This window comes from Manacus vitellinus, unplaced genomic scaffold (genome assembly GCF_001715985.3).
Source record: "Manacus vitellinus isolate BGI_N305 unplaced genomic scaffold, ASM171598v3 scaffold_8_pilon, whole genome shotgun sequence".
NCBI lineage: Eukaryota > Metazoa > Chordata > Aves > Passeriformes > Pipridae > Manacus > Manacus vitellinus.
In genome coordinates, this window is record NW_021940864.1 from 15,613,375 (window position 1) to 15,627,684 (window position 14,310).

Sequence of the window (14,310 nt, forward strand, 5' to 3'; positions counted from 1 at the left end):
CCCCGCTTGGTCCCGTCCGCTGTCGCACGTTGCCAAAAATGGTCATTTGCGTCGCACGACGCGAGCGCGGGTTTCCTTGCCGCGGATGACGCGCTCGAGAGGGATTCCCTGGCCCGGCCGCCGGGATTTAAAGGGACAGGCACACGGCCGGGAGCGGGGAGCGCGGGGGTGACTTCTGGGCAACGGGGCGCAACTCTGGCCCCACAGATCGGCTTTCCCTGCCACGGTGTCTCGGGAGGCGTTTGATCCAGCCCTACTCCCTGCAGAAGGGTGGCTGGCAGTGCTTGGCCCATTCCTTCACTGCATCAATAAACCAAACTTCAGACTAGTTTAGTTTTTATAAGTGTTAAAATGGTTTTATTTCATTTTTATTTCTATTTCTATATTTTTATTATTTTATGTTTTTATTATTTAATTCTGTATTTTCTTGGTTATTACTTTTATTTTTATAATATTCATTTGTTTAATTAACCACATTTAAATTTTGTTTATTAATATTGTGCTTTATTTATTTTTATTTGCTTTTTCTTTTTCCCTTTTTCTTTTTATCTTTTTTCTTTTTACTTTATTTTAATTTTGTATTATTTTTATTCTTATTTTCATTTTATATCTATTCTTACTTTGATTTTGTTTTTTCCCCTAATTTTTATTTTTTTAATTTCATTTATTCACTTCTTTTTATTTTTTTAAGTTCACTCCTCCATCCTCCTGGGAACTAGCTGCAGAGCCACTCTAGACCTGCAAAACCAGAGCGTGTCCCAGGAACAGCAGGTAACAACCCTGGGCTTTCCTGCGGTAGAAATTCCTGGAGCAAGGACCATAGCAGCCTGCCTCGGGTGGCTCTGGTATTGCCAGGTCACTGACTGGCACAGGCTGGAAGGTGGCAGAAGCAGATAGAGCAGAGCCATCCATGCAGAGAACATGGGCTCTTAGGTGATCTGCAGCCAATACAGCAATGATGGTACTTTATGGATTGATTTAATGCTGCTCTTAGATCCCAAATATCTTGTTTTCACCCTCCTTGGAGGATTTGCCCAGCCCTGAGCATGTCCTTTTTGCTGGTAGGGAAGGAAAAGTCGCCTAAGTTCAAGCTATAAAATCCCATTTAAGCTGTCTCATGGACAAAGTATTTTCCCACAGGAGCCCATCTGAGTGCAATGGGTTTTCCTCCACTCCCACTGCCCTCCTTGGGAAGGGAGAGGCAGGACCCAGCTCAATCCCAGAGCCTTCGGGGAACTCTGAAATGAAGCAGCCCAGTGGTGCTAAGTCTTCAGAGCTTGATTATTTTTCAGCACTGAGCCAGGAATTTGGGAGTAAAACTCCTGCTGGCGCAGCTTGTTTTTCAGCACCTTAATTTTTCAGGCAATTGAAATTCTAACTCCAAATTAGTCGGCCTATTTCAGGCAGCACCTGACTTTGGGGGAGGTGGGGACAGGGCTGTAAAAATAACACCACGCTTCCAACACGCATCGCATTAAGAGCGAGGGGCTGGGGAGGGGGAGAGGTACTCTAGCAGGCACAGTGAGGCTGTGACGTGGGTTTTCCCTTGGGTAGCATATCAGGCAGGTGATCTGCACATGCTGCATTCTGCTGGGAAGAGAATTAGTTCAAGATGTGAGAGGAATCAGGCTGCAGTTGTCAAGAGATGAAGAGAAACAGGGTAAAATAGACACCATAATAAATAAGCTCGACAAAAGCAGAGGCTGGGTTTGGGCCGGTCACACCTCCCTTGGCTCTGCCTCCAGCTTTCCTCAGGTGGAGAATGCTGCTGGCCCCAGGGTTTACTAGACACTGGGAACAACTGCTGTCACCTGAGATCACCAGCCCTGGCTCTGGTCATGTGTCTCAAGGCTGGTGGGCTTGTAGAATCCATGCTTCTGTGCAGCTAGGAATGCAAAAGTATTTGGTGCAGGGAGGAAGAGATGGCCAGAAACAGGGAGCGAGATGGGGGTGCTGGAGCGTTAGTGTTGAGGCATTTTTCCAGGGGAAAAGAGGTAGTGTTTCTCATTGCTCCTCTTAGATTTGTTTCTATGCTTTTCCTTTACCATCAGATCATTAGACCTGAACTACCTGCTCTCCTCATGTTGCAGCTCAAGCTCATTTTGAGCATTGTTTTCAGACATTATTCCAACGTGATTTTGGCACATCTATCCTGTCCTGCCAAATTTGCATGAGTCCTAGTCTGGGAACAGCTCATTTCAAATGACATTCATGTGCTGTTTTAATATTTGGCTGCAGTTAATGTGGATGCAATTAGTTGACACTTGTAAATCCCCAAGTTAAAAGCCCTATAAGAACTGCAGGAAGCTGAACACACACCTGAGGCCAAACCGCCCGCTCCTGTTGGGTGATGAACAGCTGGACTGACACCACCTTTCCCTCCACAAGTACCTGACCCACAGCCACCAGATATGATGGTGAACTTTTACTGTGTGTTTGCATTGACTTCACTGAAGTTCCTTCTGTTCTGAGAGCACAAAACCCCTCTGGCTAAGACAGGCTCACACATACAGAAGTGATAGGTATGTCCTATGAGGAAAAAATATTCAGTCCCATTTAGTCTCCTTATTCCCGTATCAGCCCTTTGTAATACTTCTTATTTTTTTGATCGAAGTAACTCAGACTAGCCTGGCTCTCAGTGCCCCAGACACATGCATTTTTAATCTGCATCCAGACCAAGCTTCATTGTGCAATAGGCTCCCTGCTTCCAAAAAAACAAGAGATAACATGTACGTCTGCCTAGTCCATTCTTGCCTGAACCAAAGACAAATTAAGACCAGCCCAGGTTCCAGGGCAGGAGGGGATCATTGTAAGGCAAATGAGACCTTGGCTCCCCACACTTCTCAATTTCAGCAGCAATTAGGAGACTGAAAACCAGACCTGGGAATGCTTTTCACAGTGTTTTTACAGGAGCAGAGGATAAGGGCACCCGCAGTAGCTTTGACTTGGCCCTTGGCAAGCACGTGGCAGAGCCTGCAGCGAGCACCTCCTTCTCCAGCCTCCCTGACATCGCCAGGCTGCACCAGGCACACCGTGCCACCTGCCTGAGGGCAAGATCATTGATTTTCTATTAAAAAAAAAAAATTGCATCCACAATTCTCTTTCTTCTTGCTCTTCTTATAACCCTTGAGACATTTCCTGTGAAGAAGCCTGCAGTAATCACTTCACCTTAAATGTGCACTCCCACCAGTGGCAGAGAGCCCAGGCGTGCTGTGGCTGTCCCTGCTGTGGGGCAGGGAAGCCCCTGAACCGAGGGGTGGCTTCAGAGGAGGTGGGACAGCTGCTCCACACCAATGGGCTGCGGGGAGCTGCTGGACAACCTAAGAAAGAATACACATGTCTTCTCCCCATACAATTCCTCATGTCCTGTTTTTAAACTCACTCTCACCTCCCCCCCATATTGGTGCTATCTTGGTCACCGTTCATTATTACAGAAGTGACTCTGTTGCTTCCTTTTCCTCGAGCTCTCTGAAGAAGCAGTGTACACATATCCAGGGCTCTCTAGCCTTTTCTGAGAACTCTACTTTCATCTGTGCATGGAGTCTGCTTTCATATTGTCTCTTGAAGTGCTAAGAGCAAGTGTTTTGATGTTAACTTCTGGGAACAAGCTCTTAAGCTACCACCTCATGCTTAATTACAGTTATTTATTAAGTACTCCAGCATATCCAAGGGAGAACGGAGGTTTTCTCCTTCAAAGGGCTTTTGGACATGGTTTGTCAAACACCTTTTGCCAAGCAGAGAGCTTTTGCTACCCACATACCATTGGCCCATGGAGCCCTCTCCCCTGCTAACCCTGCTGTTTTCCAAAGGACATGCAGCGGCCATGAGGCCTTTCTCCAGCAGCACAGCATATCTTTAGGGCAGGGAGTCACTCCCCTCTGTTGATCTCAGGTGACTCCAGTGACACTGTCCCTTGTGTTCAAGCATGCAGCTGGCTCTTCCCCACGTTTCCAGCAGGATGAGTGCTGCCATATATCCAGTTCAGGGGAATGACATTAATGCTGCCACTCTTACTGCTGCCGGATGATGCGGTTGACATCGTTTAACTCTTTCCCAGTCCTGCTGCAAATAAACTACGGGATAAAGCCAAGTGCTGTGATGCTCTTCCCTCTTCTGAACCAGGGTTGGGTGATGCTGAAGGTGATGCTGGGATGCAGGTAGTGCCACAGCAGGGCAGTCCTGCAGCAGCACGGGCACCAGGCGCCTCTGGCACTGCTTAGTCAGGCTGGCAGCATGGCCACAGCACGGAGCGGCAGCCAGCGGTCCTGCTGGCTCCACGCAGGGTCAGCTCTGCAGAGATCCCAGACGCCGACAAAGCTAAACACTACTTCAAAGCAGAAACAGCTTCAGCCCTCTTAAAATGTTCCAGAACAAAGGTCCTACCAACCCACTGAGTAGCAGGTGCAAGACGTGGATTGGGAACAAGGGCTTATTAGGAGTGACCATGACGCACAGTTTACAGCATTTTGCTGGTGTAGGGAAGCAGAAAAGAGCTTCAGGAGATACCAGCCTGGGGACGAACGAGCTCCCTTCTAGCCCGAGTACATGGGATGTGCGAGATGGGAACAGAGATCCCATGAGTCGAGCTCTAGACACCTCTTGGCACAAGATGAACAGTTTTATCTTGATACATGGGTTTGTTTGCCCAGCTCCAAACCTGTCTCAGCAGCATGAGAGCCTGCCTTGCCCTGCTCCTGTCTCCTGCAGAGACACCACCTCGGGTCCCAAAAGCCAAAGCACCGAACAGTGCTCATCCATGCTGCAGCCCAGGGGCTTCCCCACAAGATCCCAGGCAGTGCCGCCAAGAGCAGCCCTGGCAGGAGGTGTTTTAGGGGATGGGAGCCCTGCCCTGCAGAGCTGGGGCCTGGATCTTTCCCCATTGCCCTGTCTGGCAAGGGGCTTGAATATTTTCTTGCTGTGTTTTGTGAGCAGGGCCTAGACAAACACATTTTCTTATGTCAGAGCAGTGGAAAGGACTGAAAACCTACCTCAGGAGCAGAAAAACCCACTCCCACCTGTACCTGCATAGCTCAGGTGAACAGATGCTGAGGAAAACATCTTGCCTGAAGTGCCCATGCTCAGGTGTAAACAGGATCAGGCCACAGTCACACTAATGAGGGGCATCGAGCCCTGTGCCATTGCAGCCTGGGATGGCAGGATGGGGTCCAGCCTGTATCCATGTACCAAGTTTGAGGTTATCCCCTGAAACACGTGGTGCAGGCCAAGTGGATCGCCCAGCTGAGCTTATCAGACAGCTCATTGTTCCTGCCTGAGTGATTCAGCCCCACCAAAGTATTCTTTGGCAGCACACCACTGAGGAGGATGAAGAGTGCACACAGATGGTTCTCCTGATAGCAGGAGGCAGATAAGCACACAGGAGTTAATGGCTGAGCTCAGATCTAGTTGAAGCGGTTTGACCTTTCTGCTGGTAAGCCTGCCTTCAGCTGACATGACAGAGTTTGACACAAGCACTCAGGGGAATGTGTGGCCAATAAGTGAGACTTACTTTCTCCAGCAAGTAATATTGATTATCACAGCGCCTCCAGACATGGCTTGAGGCGGTGGTGGGGTGGTGCTCAGAGAGCGAGCAGAAGAGACAGCTGAGACGCAAAGGTAAAATAATTTGTTGACTGAACCTGTAAAGGGTCCTTTCTGTCTCCTAGCATAGCGACCTGTGCACTGCTGAAAGCCTTGGAAGGAGGGAGAGGCTCTGCACTCTGGGCAGTGGCACTGGAGCTGGCTGCTGTCCTCACGTGACCTGGCTCCTCTCCACCCCATGGGTGTCCCTGTGATCCAGCGCCTCTTTTCATGCACCACTTTGTCCTTTGGCATCTCTGGTAAAGAAATATCCAATAGGATCACTGATGCTTTTGGGTGCTTGTGACTGAAAATGGAAAAAGGATCCATCTGAGCATCTCGGAGGGTCTTCTTCCTCTCTTGCCATCCAGGCTCCGCTCCAGCAATCCATTTGTAAAGGATGGCACAGGACTGTGCCAGAGCATGACACCAAACCCAGACCTGTGCAGCCTCACTCTGGGAAGCAGTGTAGCGGCATTCCCAATGGGCTGAAGTCTCCATCTCCTGCAGACCCATGGACAGAGGTCTTGGTGGGCCTGGTGATTCCGTGCTGGCTACAGTGTTATAAGTTCCACTATGGAGCATGGAGTGGCTGGGTTTCAGCTTCTTGCTGCTCCAGACATCTTGCTGGGGCCATCATGAAGCTGAAACATTGCTCACACCGCAAAGAATGGCCACTTGGAGTCTATGACTGAGGTCATTCACTTCATGGTAGCACATTTTGAAGATCTTGCTCCTGGCCTTTGTGCTTATGGAGACCCCAAGCCAGGCATAAGGCAGTTTGCTTGAGCCCATGGAAAGGCCACAAGGGTCACAGCAGGAAAATGTGAACTACTCCAGTTTGTTCTCGTTCTGTATTTATCCTGATGACACTTAAGTACCAGTAATACTAGCTAAACTCTCTGGGACTTGACCTGGAAACTGCTATTATGCAGTATTTCTTTAAAGCCCTAGTGTAAACACCTCCCATAATAAACTCCTGGCTTGCTCAGGAATATAGAATGGGGTTTTTGAAAGCAGCAGAATGACCCAGAAGCTTGAGTTACATAAAGCTATATGCAAATGGGACTTTAAGTTCTTTTAAAGAAATGCATGGTATTACGCCAACACTAACGCTGAGTCCGGGAAAATGTACCAAGTATTTTTAATGCTGGCCTAGCTTTTGGAGGACTACAAGGATGCTCTCACCCAGGATGTTACTGAATCTTTCCACCATGGCCTGCACTTTTCTTTCCTCTGCATTCTTTCTCTTGCTACTGTGTACAGAAAGGCAAGGAAAAAGTAGAGTTTTTCTGCCTGGGATCTCAGGGAAGGACCAGGAGGTGCTTGCTCTGGACAAGTGCCCAGCTACCATCCCTCTGGCTAAGATGTCATCCTGGACTTTTATCACTGGGGTCATGAGACAAATTCAGGAGTTCACCAGGAGCTGGGACTTGGGAGCACTGTCCCTGGTTGCGGGGAAAGGGGATTTGGACATGGCTGCGACGCATAGAAAGACCACGCCCAAAGGAGGGCGAAGTTGTGGTAAACACACCAGGGGCACCTGCGAGCGCTGGCAAAGGGGCGGGGGTCAGCAGTGGGAGAGCTGAGTGGGCTCCGTCCCCGTGTGGCTGCAGGCAAATGCATCCCACCCCTCAGCAATCCTCAGCAATCCTGCTTCCACAGCGGGTTTAATGACACGCATTAAAATACCAGCAAGTCCAGAATAAGAGATGCTGCTGGCCGACAGTGTAAAGAGAAATAACACGTGTTATCCTGCATCGGGCTGCAAGTGGGGACTGGCCCTGGGTTGCCGGGGGGCACCCGCTGGCTTGCTCCCGGCCGGGGTGCGACGCGGGAGGGCCGATCTGGTGCGGGCAGCTACGATCTGGCAGCCCCTCTGCCAGCAAGAGTGAGCCCTGCACCGCTCAGGCACAGGCAGAAGTTTTGGGACCCTCAAACTCCTGGGCTGTCTGGGTGCAGCCTGGTCCCTGTAGGCGCCTACCAGCCCTCGGGGCTGCAGATCCCCGAAGGCGGAGGTGTCCCGCGCTCTGCTATTGTGCCGTCCTCTGTCAGATCATGCTGTGCTGGCGGTTTGCAAAGCTGTCTATTATCGGCTCGTTAATAACCTTTCACAACGTTTAATTACTTGGAAAGGTAATCGGTCTTGTGGTAGTTCTTTAAAAAGCATGCCCATTTCACTTGCTCTTGGCAGAGATCTCTGCTATTTTGTCTTTCATTCTCGCAATGAATATGTTACAACTGATCCTACTCCCAAAGGCAGTACCTATTTGTAAAACAAAGAAGATTGCTCCCTGGCTTTCTGGGTACCAGCCCTGCAGCCCAATGCCATGGCACAGATCTCTCCTACCAAGAACATCGTGCATAGATTCAGGGAGATTACCTGTGCTTATTTTTTTTATGGCTTCTCATTTTAAGGTGCCTCCTTTGACATTCACAGCCAGATACTCCAGGCCAAACTCTTTATTTCACTGCCCCAGCTGGCCCAAGTGTTGGCTGCACAAGAAACCAGATGTAAGTAGCCCAGTCCCCTCTTCTCAGTCACTGCTGCCCTTTGGCTGCCAACAGCAGTGTGGGCACAGGCTGTGACAAGCTGTGATGCCCAAGGCTGGGGCTGGGAGGAGGAAGCAGGTGGACCCAGGAGCTGCAGGAAAAGGATAGGCAGACCGTCCAGGTGGGTGAGAGGGCCACCAGGCTGTTTCCAAGGACAGTTAGCCATGACATTGCAAGGGTCAGGGGCTCAAGACTGCCACCAGCCACATCTCTGCTGCATCCAGCACCCCAAAGAAGTGGCAGGTTGCTCTCCTTCCATGCAAGGATGTCACCACCCATAACATGAGGCAACTTGTGCATATTGCCTTTGGGCTTGTGACCCTGTGCTGGAAACTGCAGCAACCACAGAGTTTTGGCCCTCTCCTGGAGCCCATCAGCTGATGGCTCCATTCCCCTGAGATAGCTTGGGGACCATTGCATAGGCACCATCAGTTTCCCAATGACTGCCCTTTGCCAGTCTGCTGCAGCCCCGGAACTCCAGAGCAAGATGGACAGAGGATTTGCCTTGGCACAAACACCCTGTGGGACTTCTATGGAGGGCACACACGTGCACAAACACATGTGTGTGCACACGTGCACGCTCACATGCTTACCTGCGAGCCCATGGGGACCTGGCATGTGAGAATCTGCTCTGTCCATGCCAGAGGCCAGGTCTGGGGAGCACGCACAGCCAGTCAGGCTCAGGTTCCCACCAGCCACAGCCACTGCCTGCAGGAGCGGAAAGTATTACACTAGATTGATTAAATATGTCCTTTTCCACTGATGAAAACTGTCCTATGAGCCAAGGTTTTCCACTTCAGCTGTGGGGGTACCCAGTTTTGGGGAGAAAAGCAGTAAATGTTATCACAAAGTAACATTATTCATGAAAGCAGCAAAAACCTCTGGCGTTTTCTGCCTTTCTCCTTAAGGACAAGCTTGTCAAAGGACTGAATGAAAAGCCTCTAGGAGTTTTTGAAGGGTCTCAGCCTGCATGTACCACTATGTGGAGGCACAGTTGGAAGCCTGGTCCCAGTCCTGCAGCCCATCCAGGCTGGTGTTTTTCTAATTTTCTTGTACGTCTTGACAGGTTTGTTTTCTTTTTTTTTCCCTTTTGCTTAAAAAAAAAAAAAAAATGCAGCTTTTAACAGCCCTGGGGCAGAAGGATCTCACTTGCTAAATCACAAGGTTTGCCACACTGAAATGTAGGGACGTGCCCACAAATGGGAACTGGCTGTCTTAGCTTTTGTTCTTGACTGTTTGCCAGAATCCTTAAAACAACAGGAGGAGGTTCAGCCACCTAAACAGCCCTGTGCTCGCTCGCTCGCTCGCTCAGGGGAGCCTGTAAACATAGGCATTAGCATATCGGACACCATCCATGTGCTTGCCGGCGGCTCAGGCAATCACGCTGCCAGGTGGCTGTGGGACAAGGAGGAGCAGGAACGCTTGGCAGTGTCGATGGTGTGTCCCTCCTGGCGTGGGCACCAGGCTGTGCTACCTGGGATCCCGTGTCCTTGCAGTGCTTGGTGATTGCAGGTGGGAGAAAAGTGCAAATTTCAGGAAACACCACTAGAAATACAGTTATGCTCGATTTTAGAGCCAGGTAAGGGATGATCCCCACGCTACCCCACCAGAGACACGCTGACAAGAATTGGATTTGTATCAATGTGATGAATAGTCACATTTTTTCCCTCCCAGCTTGTTTGAAGAACAGTGATGGGAAGGGACAGCAAGGAACCAAAACTTGTAGATCAGAAAAGATAATTAGCAAAATGCTGCCCTTAAAGAAACAAAAAGCAACCTCTAGTGCAGCCAGTCATAGTAAATGCTTCCTCAGCAAAAACCCGTAGTTCTCCATGCCATTCCAGAGCTGTATATCCTTATTTAACTTGGACAGCACACCTCAGTCCTCAGCTACAGATATACTGAGACTTCTATTTCACTCACAGACTTGGAGAGAGACCAGGTGTACACATCAGACCTTGCCTACAGTCATTCCTTGGCCACCTCACTGTTATGCTAATGTTTACTTAAACTGATGAGGGGTGGGGCATGACCTAGCAAGGGGTTGAGAAGCTCTCCTAAGGTCTGTCCCTCAGCTGGATTCTCTCAGCCTGAGAAAACCTGTTGCTCTGATATTTGAACCTGGGAGGTCTGGGATGGCACTGCATTTGCCTCCAGGCTTGACCCCAAGGTGCTCAAGGTCCTTCAAGTCCATTCTATCGGCTCCAGTTTCCTTCCTGTGTGTCCCAACCAGGTCACCTCAGAGAGATTTAGGATTTCAACAAACTGCCCTGTTCACCTCAAATTCTGCAGGGCACAAACTCTACAGCAAGAATCCTCTGGTCTTCACCTGCAGCTCTTGGCACCAGTTTTCCCTTACACTCTCCTCCATAAATTCCTGCACACCTTTGAATCACTGAGGAGAACAGGAGCTCCAAATTTTCCTTTCCCTGGGCTTTCCACCCTTCCAAGGTTTCTTTTGGTAAAGTAGATAGGGTGCAGCTCAACTCCCACAGCACCTAGACTTTTCCTCTGCTCTCCCTGACCACCTGCTCCTGAATTTTCACCATCCCCTGGCTCACCCAACCAGGAAGCAGTACCCTCACTCCCAGCACTGCCTCAACCCCATCATTTGGAGGAAAGCTAATGAACGTGTGCAGGGGGGTGCCCACCCCTGAACCATCTCCTCGAGTTTGCAGGTCCCACAAGGTGGGTGGACCAAACCTTCTTCCCTCACAGTGTCACGGCATTAGGTTATAAAGTTCAGCTTGTCAGTAAGCTGGTCCCACCCACGACTTCTTTCCACATAATTATGGTTCGCGGATATACCAGGAAAAAAGGAGAGCCCCTGCCGGAGATGCTGACGTCTTTTTCCTTTCAGGTTCAATGGCTGCTTTATTGCGGTCGGGTTTTCTTCCTCCCCACCACCCGGTCCTTCTCTGACTGGAACTGTTCCCCTCTGAAAAACGTGGTGACTTTTGCTGAAAAGCAATTCTGCCACTTCTGTAGCGAGGCAGTGCTCACGAATGGCACAGTGGTAGTTACGGGATGTGTGGTTTACCTCAAGACGTCACATCTCCTCCCCCTGGAGACATCAGAAGGGTTATTGCTCAAATTCGGCTTCGATTTTATAAAGGAAAAAGGCCCCGTGACTTTCACTACTACTTTTAATGTTCTAAGAAACCTCCACATTCTCTTCCCCAGGCTGCTTCAAAGGGCAAATAGCTGGGGCACAAGATGCTGCCTCTTGGTAAACATATGCATACAAAGTGCGGTCTAAAATCCCATGAGTCAAACTGCAGTGTTTCCCACTCAGGGAAAAGAATGATTGATTATGTTTGGGGATTTCTCCCTGGTGAAGGCTGGTCAGAAAACAGGGCTTTGAGTACCAGATTTGCACTTTCTCTCCTTAAGTACTTTTGGAGAGCAATAGGAGTGAAATAGCTGGTGTGCCACTTTCAGTGCCAGAGCTGTGATGCTCAGCTGGAAGATAGTCCCCTAAGGAGCCATTGCCAGGGACATCTGTGGTCTGTGCAGGGAAGGAGCGCACTGTGCTCTGCCAAGGCAAACACCAGCCCGGCAAAAGCTGGGCATTCTCTCTGTGAAACGAGAGGTGTGCAGGCTCGGTTGTGCAGGACACAGGCAGCACAAGGCTGTGTTAGTGCACAGTGAGAGAGATGAGAAAGGAAACTAAAAACCAGGCTAAAAAAAAAAAAGCAAACCTACGCAGAAGGTAAACAACTACCCTCTCTGGTGGAAACCCAGCCACCCTCATCACCTCCACAGGGGCAGTGGGGAAGGGTACGGCAGTGCCCAGCTGGGCTGCAGTGAAGGGTGCCGGTGCTGACACGGAGATGCATGGCAACTCAGGAAGCCCAGCTGCCACTGTCCACCCCAGATTTGGTCCTCTCTGTGGTTTTCCTGGCAAGGGCAGTTTCTCTTTTCTCACAAGCCACCTCGAGGTTTTAACAACTTTCCCCCTCTGCAGACCTCTGTTGAGCTAGACTAGTACAGGCATGACGCTGTGACTCCTCGGGGCATGAGGTTTTGCCTCTAGAGCAGCTGATGTGCTTTTTGTGAGCTGTTTCAGCCTTATGTGAGCCACAGTGAGTAGGGTCTGCAGGCACTACTCCCAAGTGCCACCTACCCATGATGATGCGGGGAAGGGCAAAGGGGGCAAAGGCAAACTGTGACATGGCCTTTTGCTCATCTCAGCTTTGAGAATACAACTGTGGTGTCTGACCAAATCCATGACCGAGTTCCTCTGCTAACACCATAATTTCTGACTTCCCACGTGGTGCCCAAGGATGGGGTCCTGAGGGGAGGCACAGGGTTCCCTTATCTTTATATAGAGACCGTACACTATGCCTAATGAATGCATGAGTGCCTTCTTCTGGTGTGCCTTACCATGCTGTGACCTGCCCAGGAAATGCAGCTGGTTTCCTGCTGGCAAGCTGGGTAGCACCTCCTTCACTGAAGAGCTTGTTCACCTGCCCATCACTCCAGCATCAGCCTCTTGGGCTCCTCTAGGAACATTCTCATCTGTGGATGAAAAGTGCTTGCCAAGGGGATGAGCTGTGCTCACAACCCTCAAGCACAGAGGGAAAGCGACCCTGCTTGGCTCTGGCAGCGGGAGCTTGACACCACCCTCCCCATCAGCTGGGATGGGGGATGCACATCAGGGAGAGGAAAATGGTTACGACACAGCCAGGTGGAAGATGCGTGTGCGTGTGTGCATTGCAAGACATTATCTCCTAATAATTATGAATAGGGAAGGAGTTCCCTTCAACAAAGCTGCCCCAGTGAGGAGAGGCCAGGGATGGGCACCTTCATACCCAGCACTCTTTCTCTGCTGGGACTGGCAGGTTCCTGGCATGAGCTGATTAACTCTTCAGTTGCTGAGGAAGCTCAGAGGACCTTAATTTGACAGTCACCATAAAAGTATTTTGTCTGTCAACAGACTCTTTCATCCAAGCATCTTAAAGTGCTTTATAAGTATTAATTAAGCTCACCAAAGTAAGTATGAATAATTATTATCATTGAACACCATGGAGAACTGAGGCCAAACTTGCCCAAGAGCAACTACCAGGACCCAGGTACTGGCACAGAAGGAGCAATTCCCTGAGCTGTGGAGCTGTGGAGCTGTGGCTGTCAGACTGCAAACCTTCCTGCAGAGAATAGCCTCAGCCTGCACACTGGCTGAGCCTGCCAGGCTCTGTTCAAGGCTGTCCCCCCCTACAAGATCACATTTGAAGAATAGTGGGAAAAAATTGTTATTTTCATTTTGGAATAAAATGCAATTGGTGTCACCGTAAAAAATTTTTGCAAAAATGACATGAAAGTATAAACTCCCTGTATCAGTGTGTAACCTTTCTGAGTAACCAAAAAGGAATGCTGTTTCATTTATCCTGTGCCCTGTAGTAGTACCTTCTACTGTTTTATGCAAGATTAGTAGTTTCTGAAAGTAACGTGTAGTAAATCATGTGTTGAGGAATTAGGGACAGAATTTAATCAACATTTTAAGTTCCAAATGATCAAACTTCCATTTATACAAACTTCCTTATTATTTTCTCTTACTGTTGTGAATCTCAGAGCTTGGAGCACTTTAATTTTCCAATGTCTACAACCATCTTGTATCAAGTTGTCTAAGATCAGGGTTGCTTTGGTTGCAAGTTCAGGTATATTTTTAAAGTTATAAAGACTCACTGTCATCATCTAGTCTGAACCCTTGCACAGCCCAGCTCAGAGGAATTTAGCTTTTACCTTGTAGATAGCCCAACTACTTATATAACATTATTTTGCTAATTTTCATGGATATATCTAGAACTGCTGAAGGTCTCTCATTTTTCCCCACCTTCCAAACCCTGCTCCATGTTGCACGGAGAGGCTCCAATACTTCTTGTTTGCAAATTCCTTACCTACAGGAATGTTGTGGGAATGAATATACAAATATTGTGAGATTTGAAGATATCAGAGCAATGGGGAGGGGAGTCATAAATATACCTTACGTAGATAATAGCAGCTATAAATTCTATTGCCTTGATCTGCCTTGGCACCAGCGTTCTGCAGAACTCCTTGCTGTGCTCATTCCTCTCTCCATGGCAAGAGTTTCACTGTTTATTACTGATATAACTATGACATCTTCCGGGTTGTTCTGGATAAAACCAGCCTTTTCAGTTTGAAATAAGCACTTTACAGACC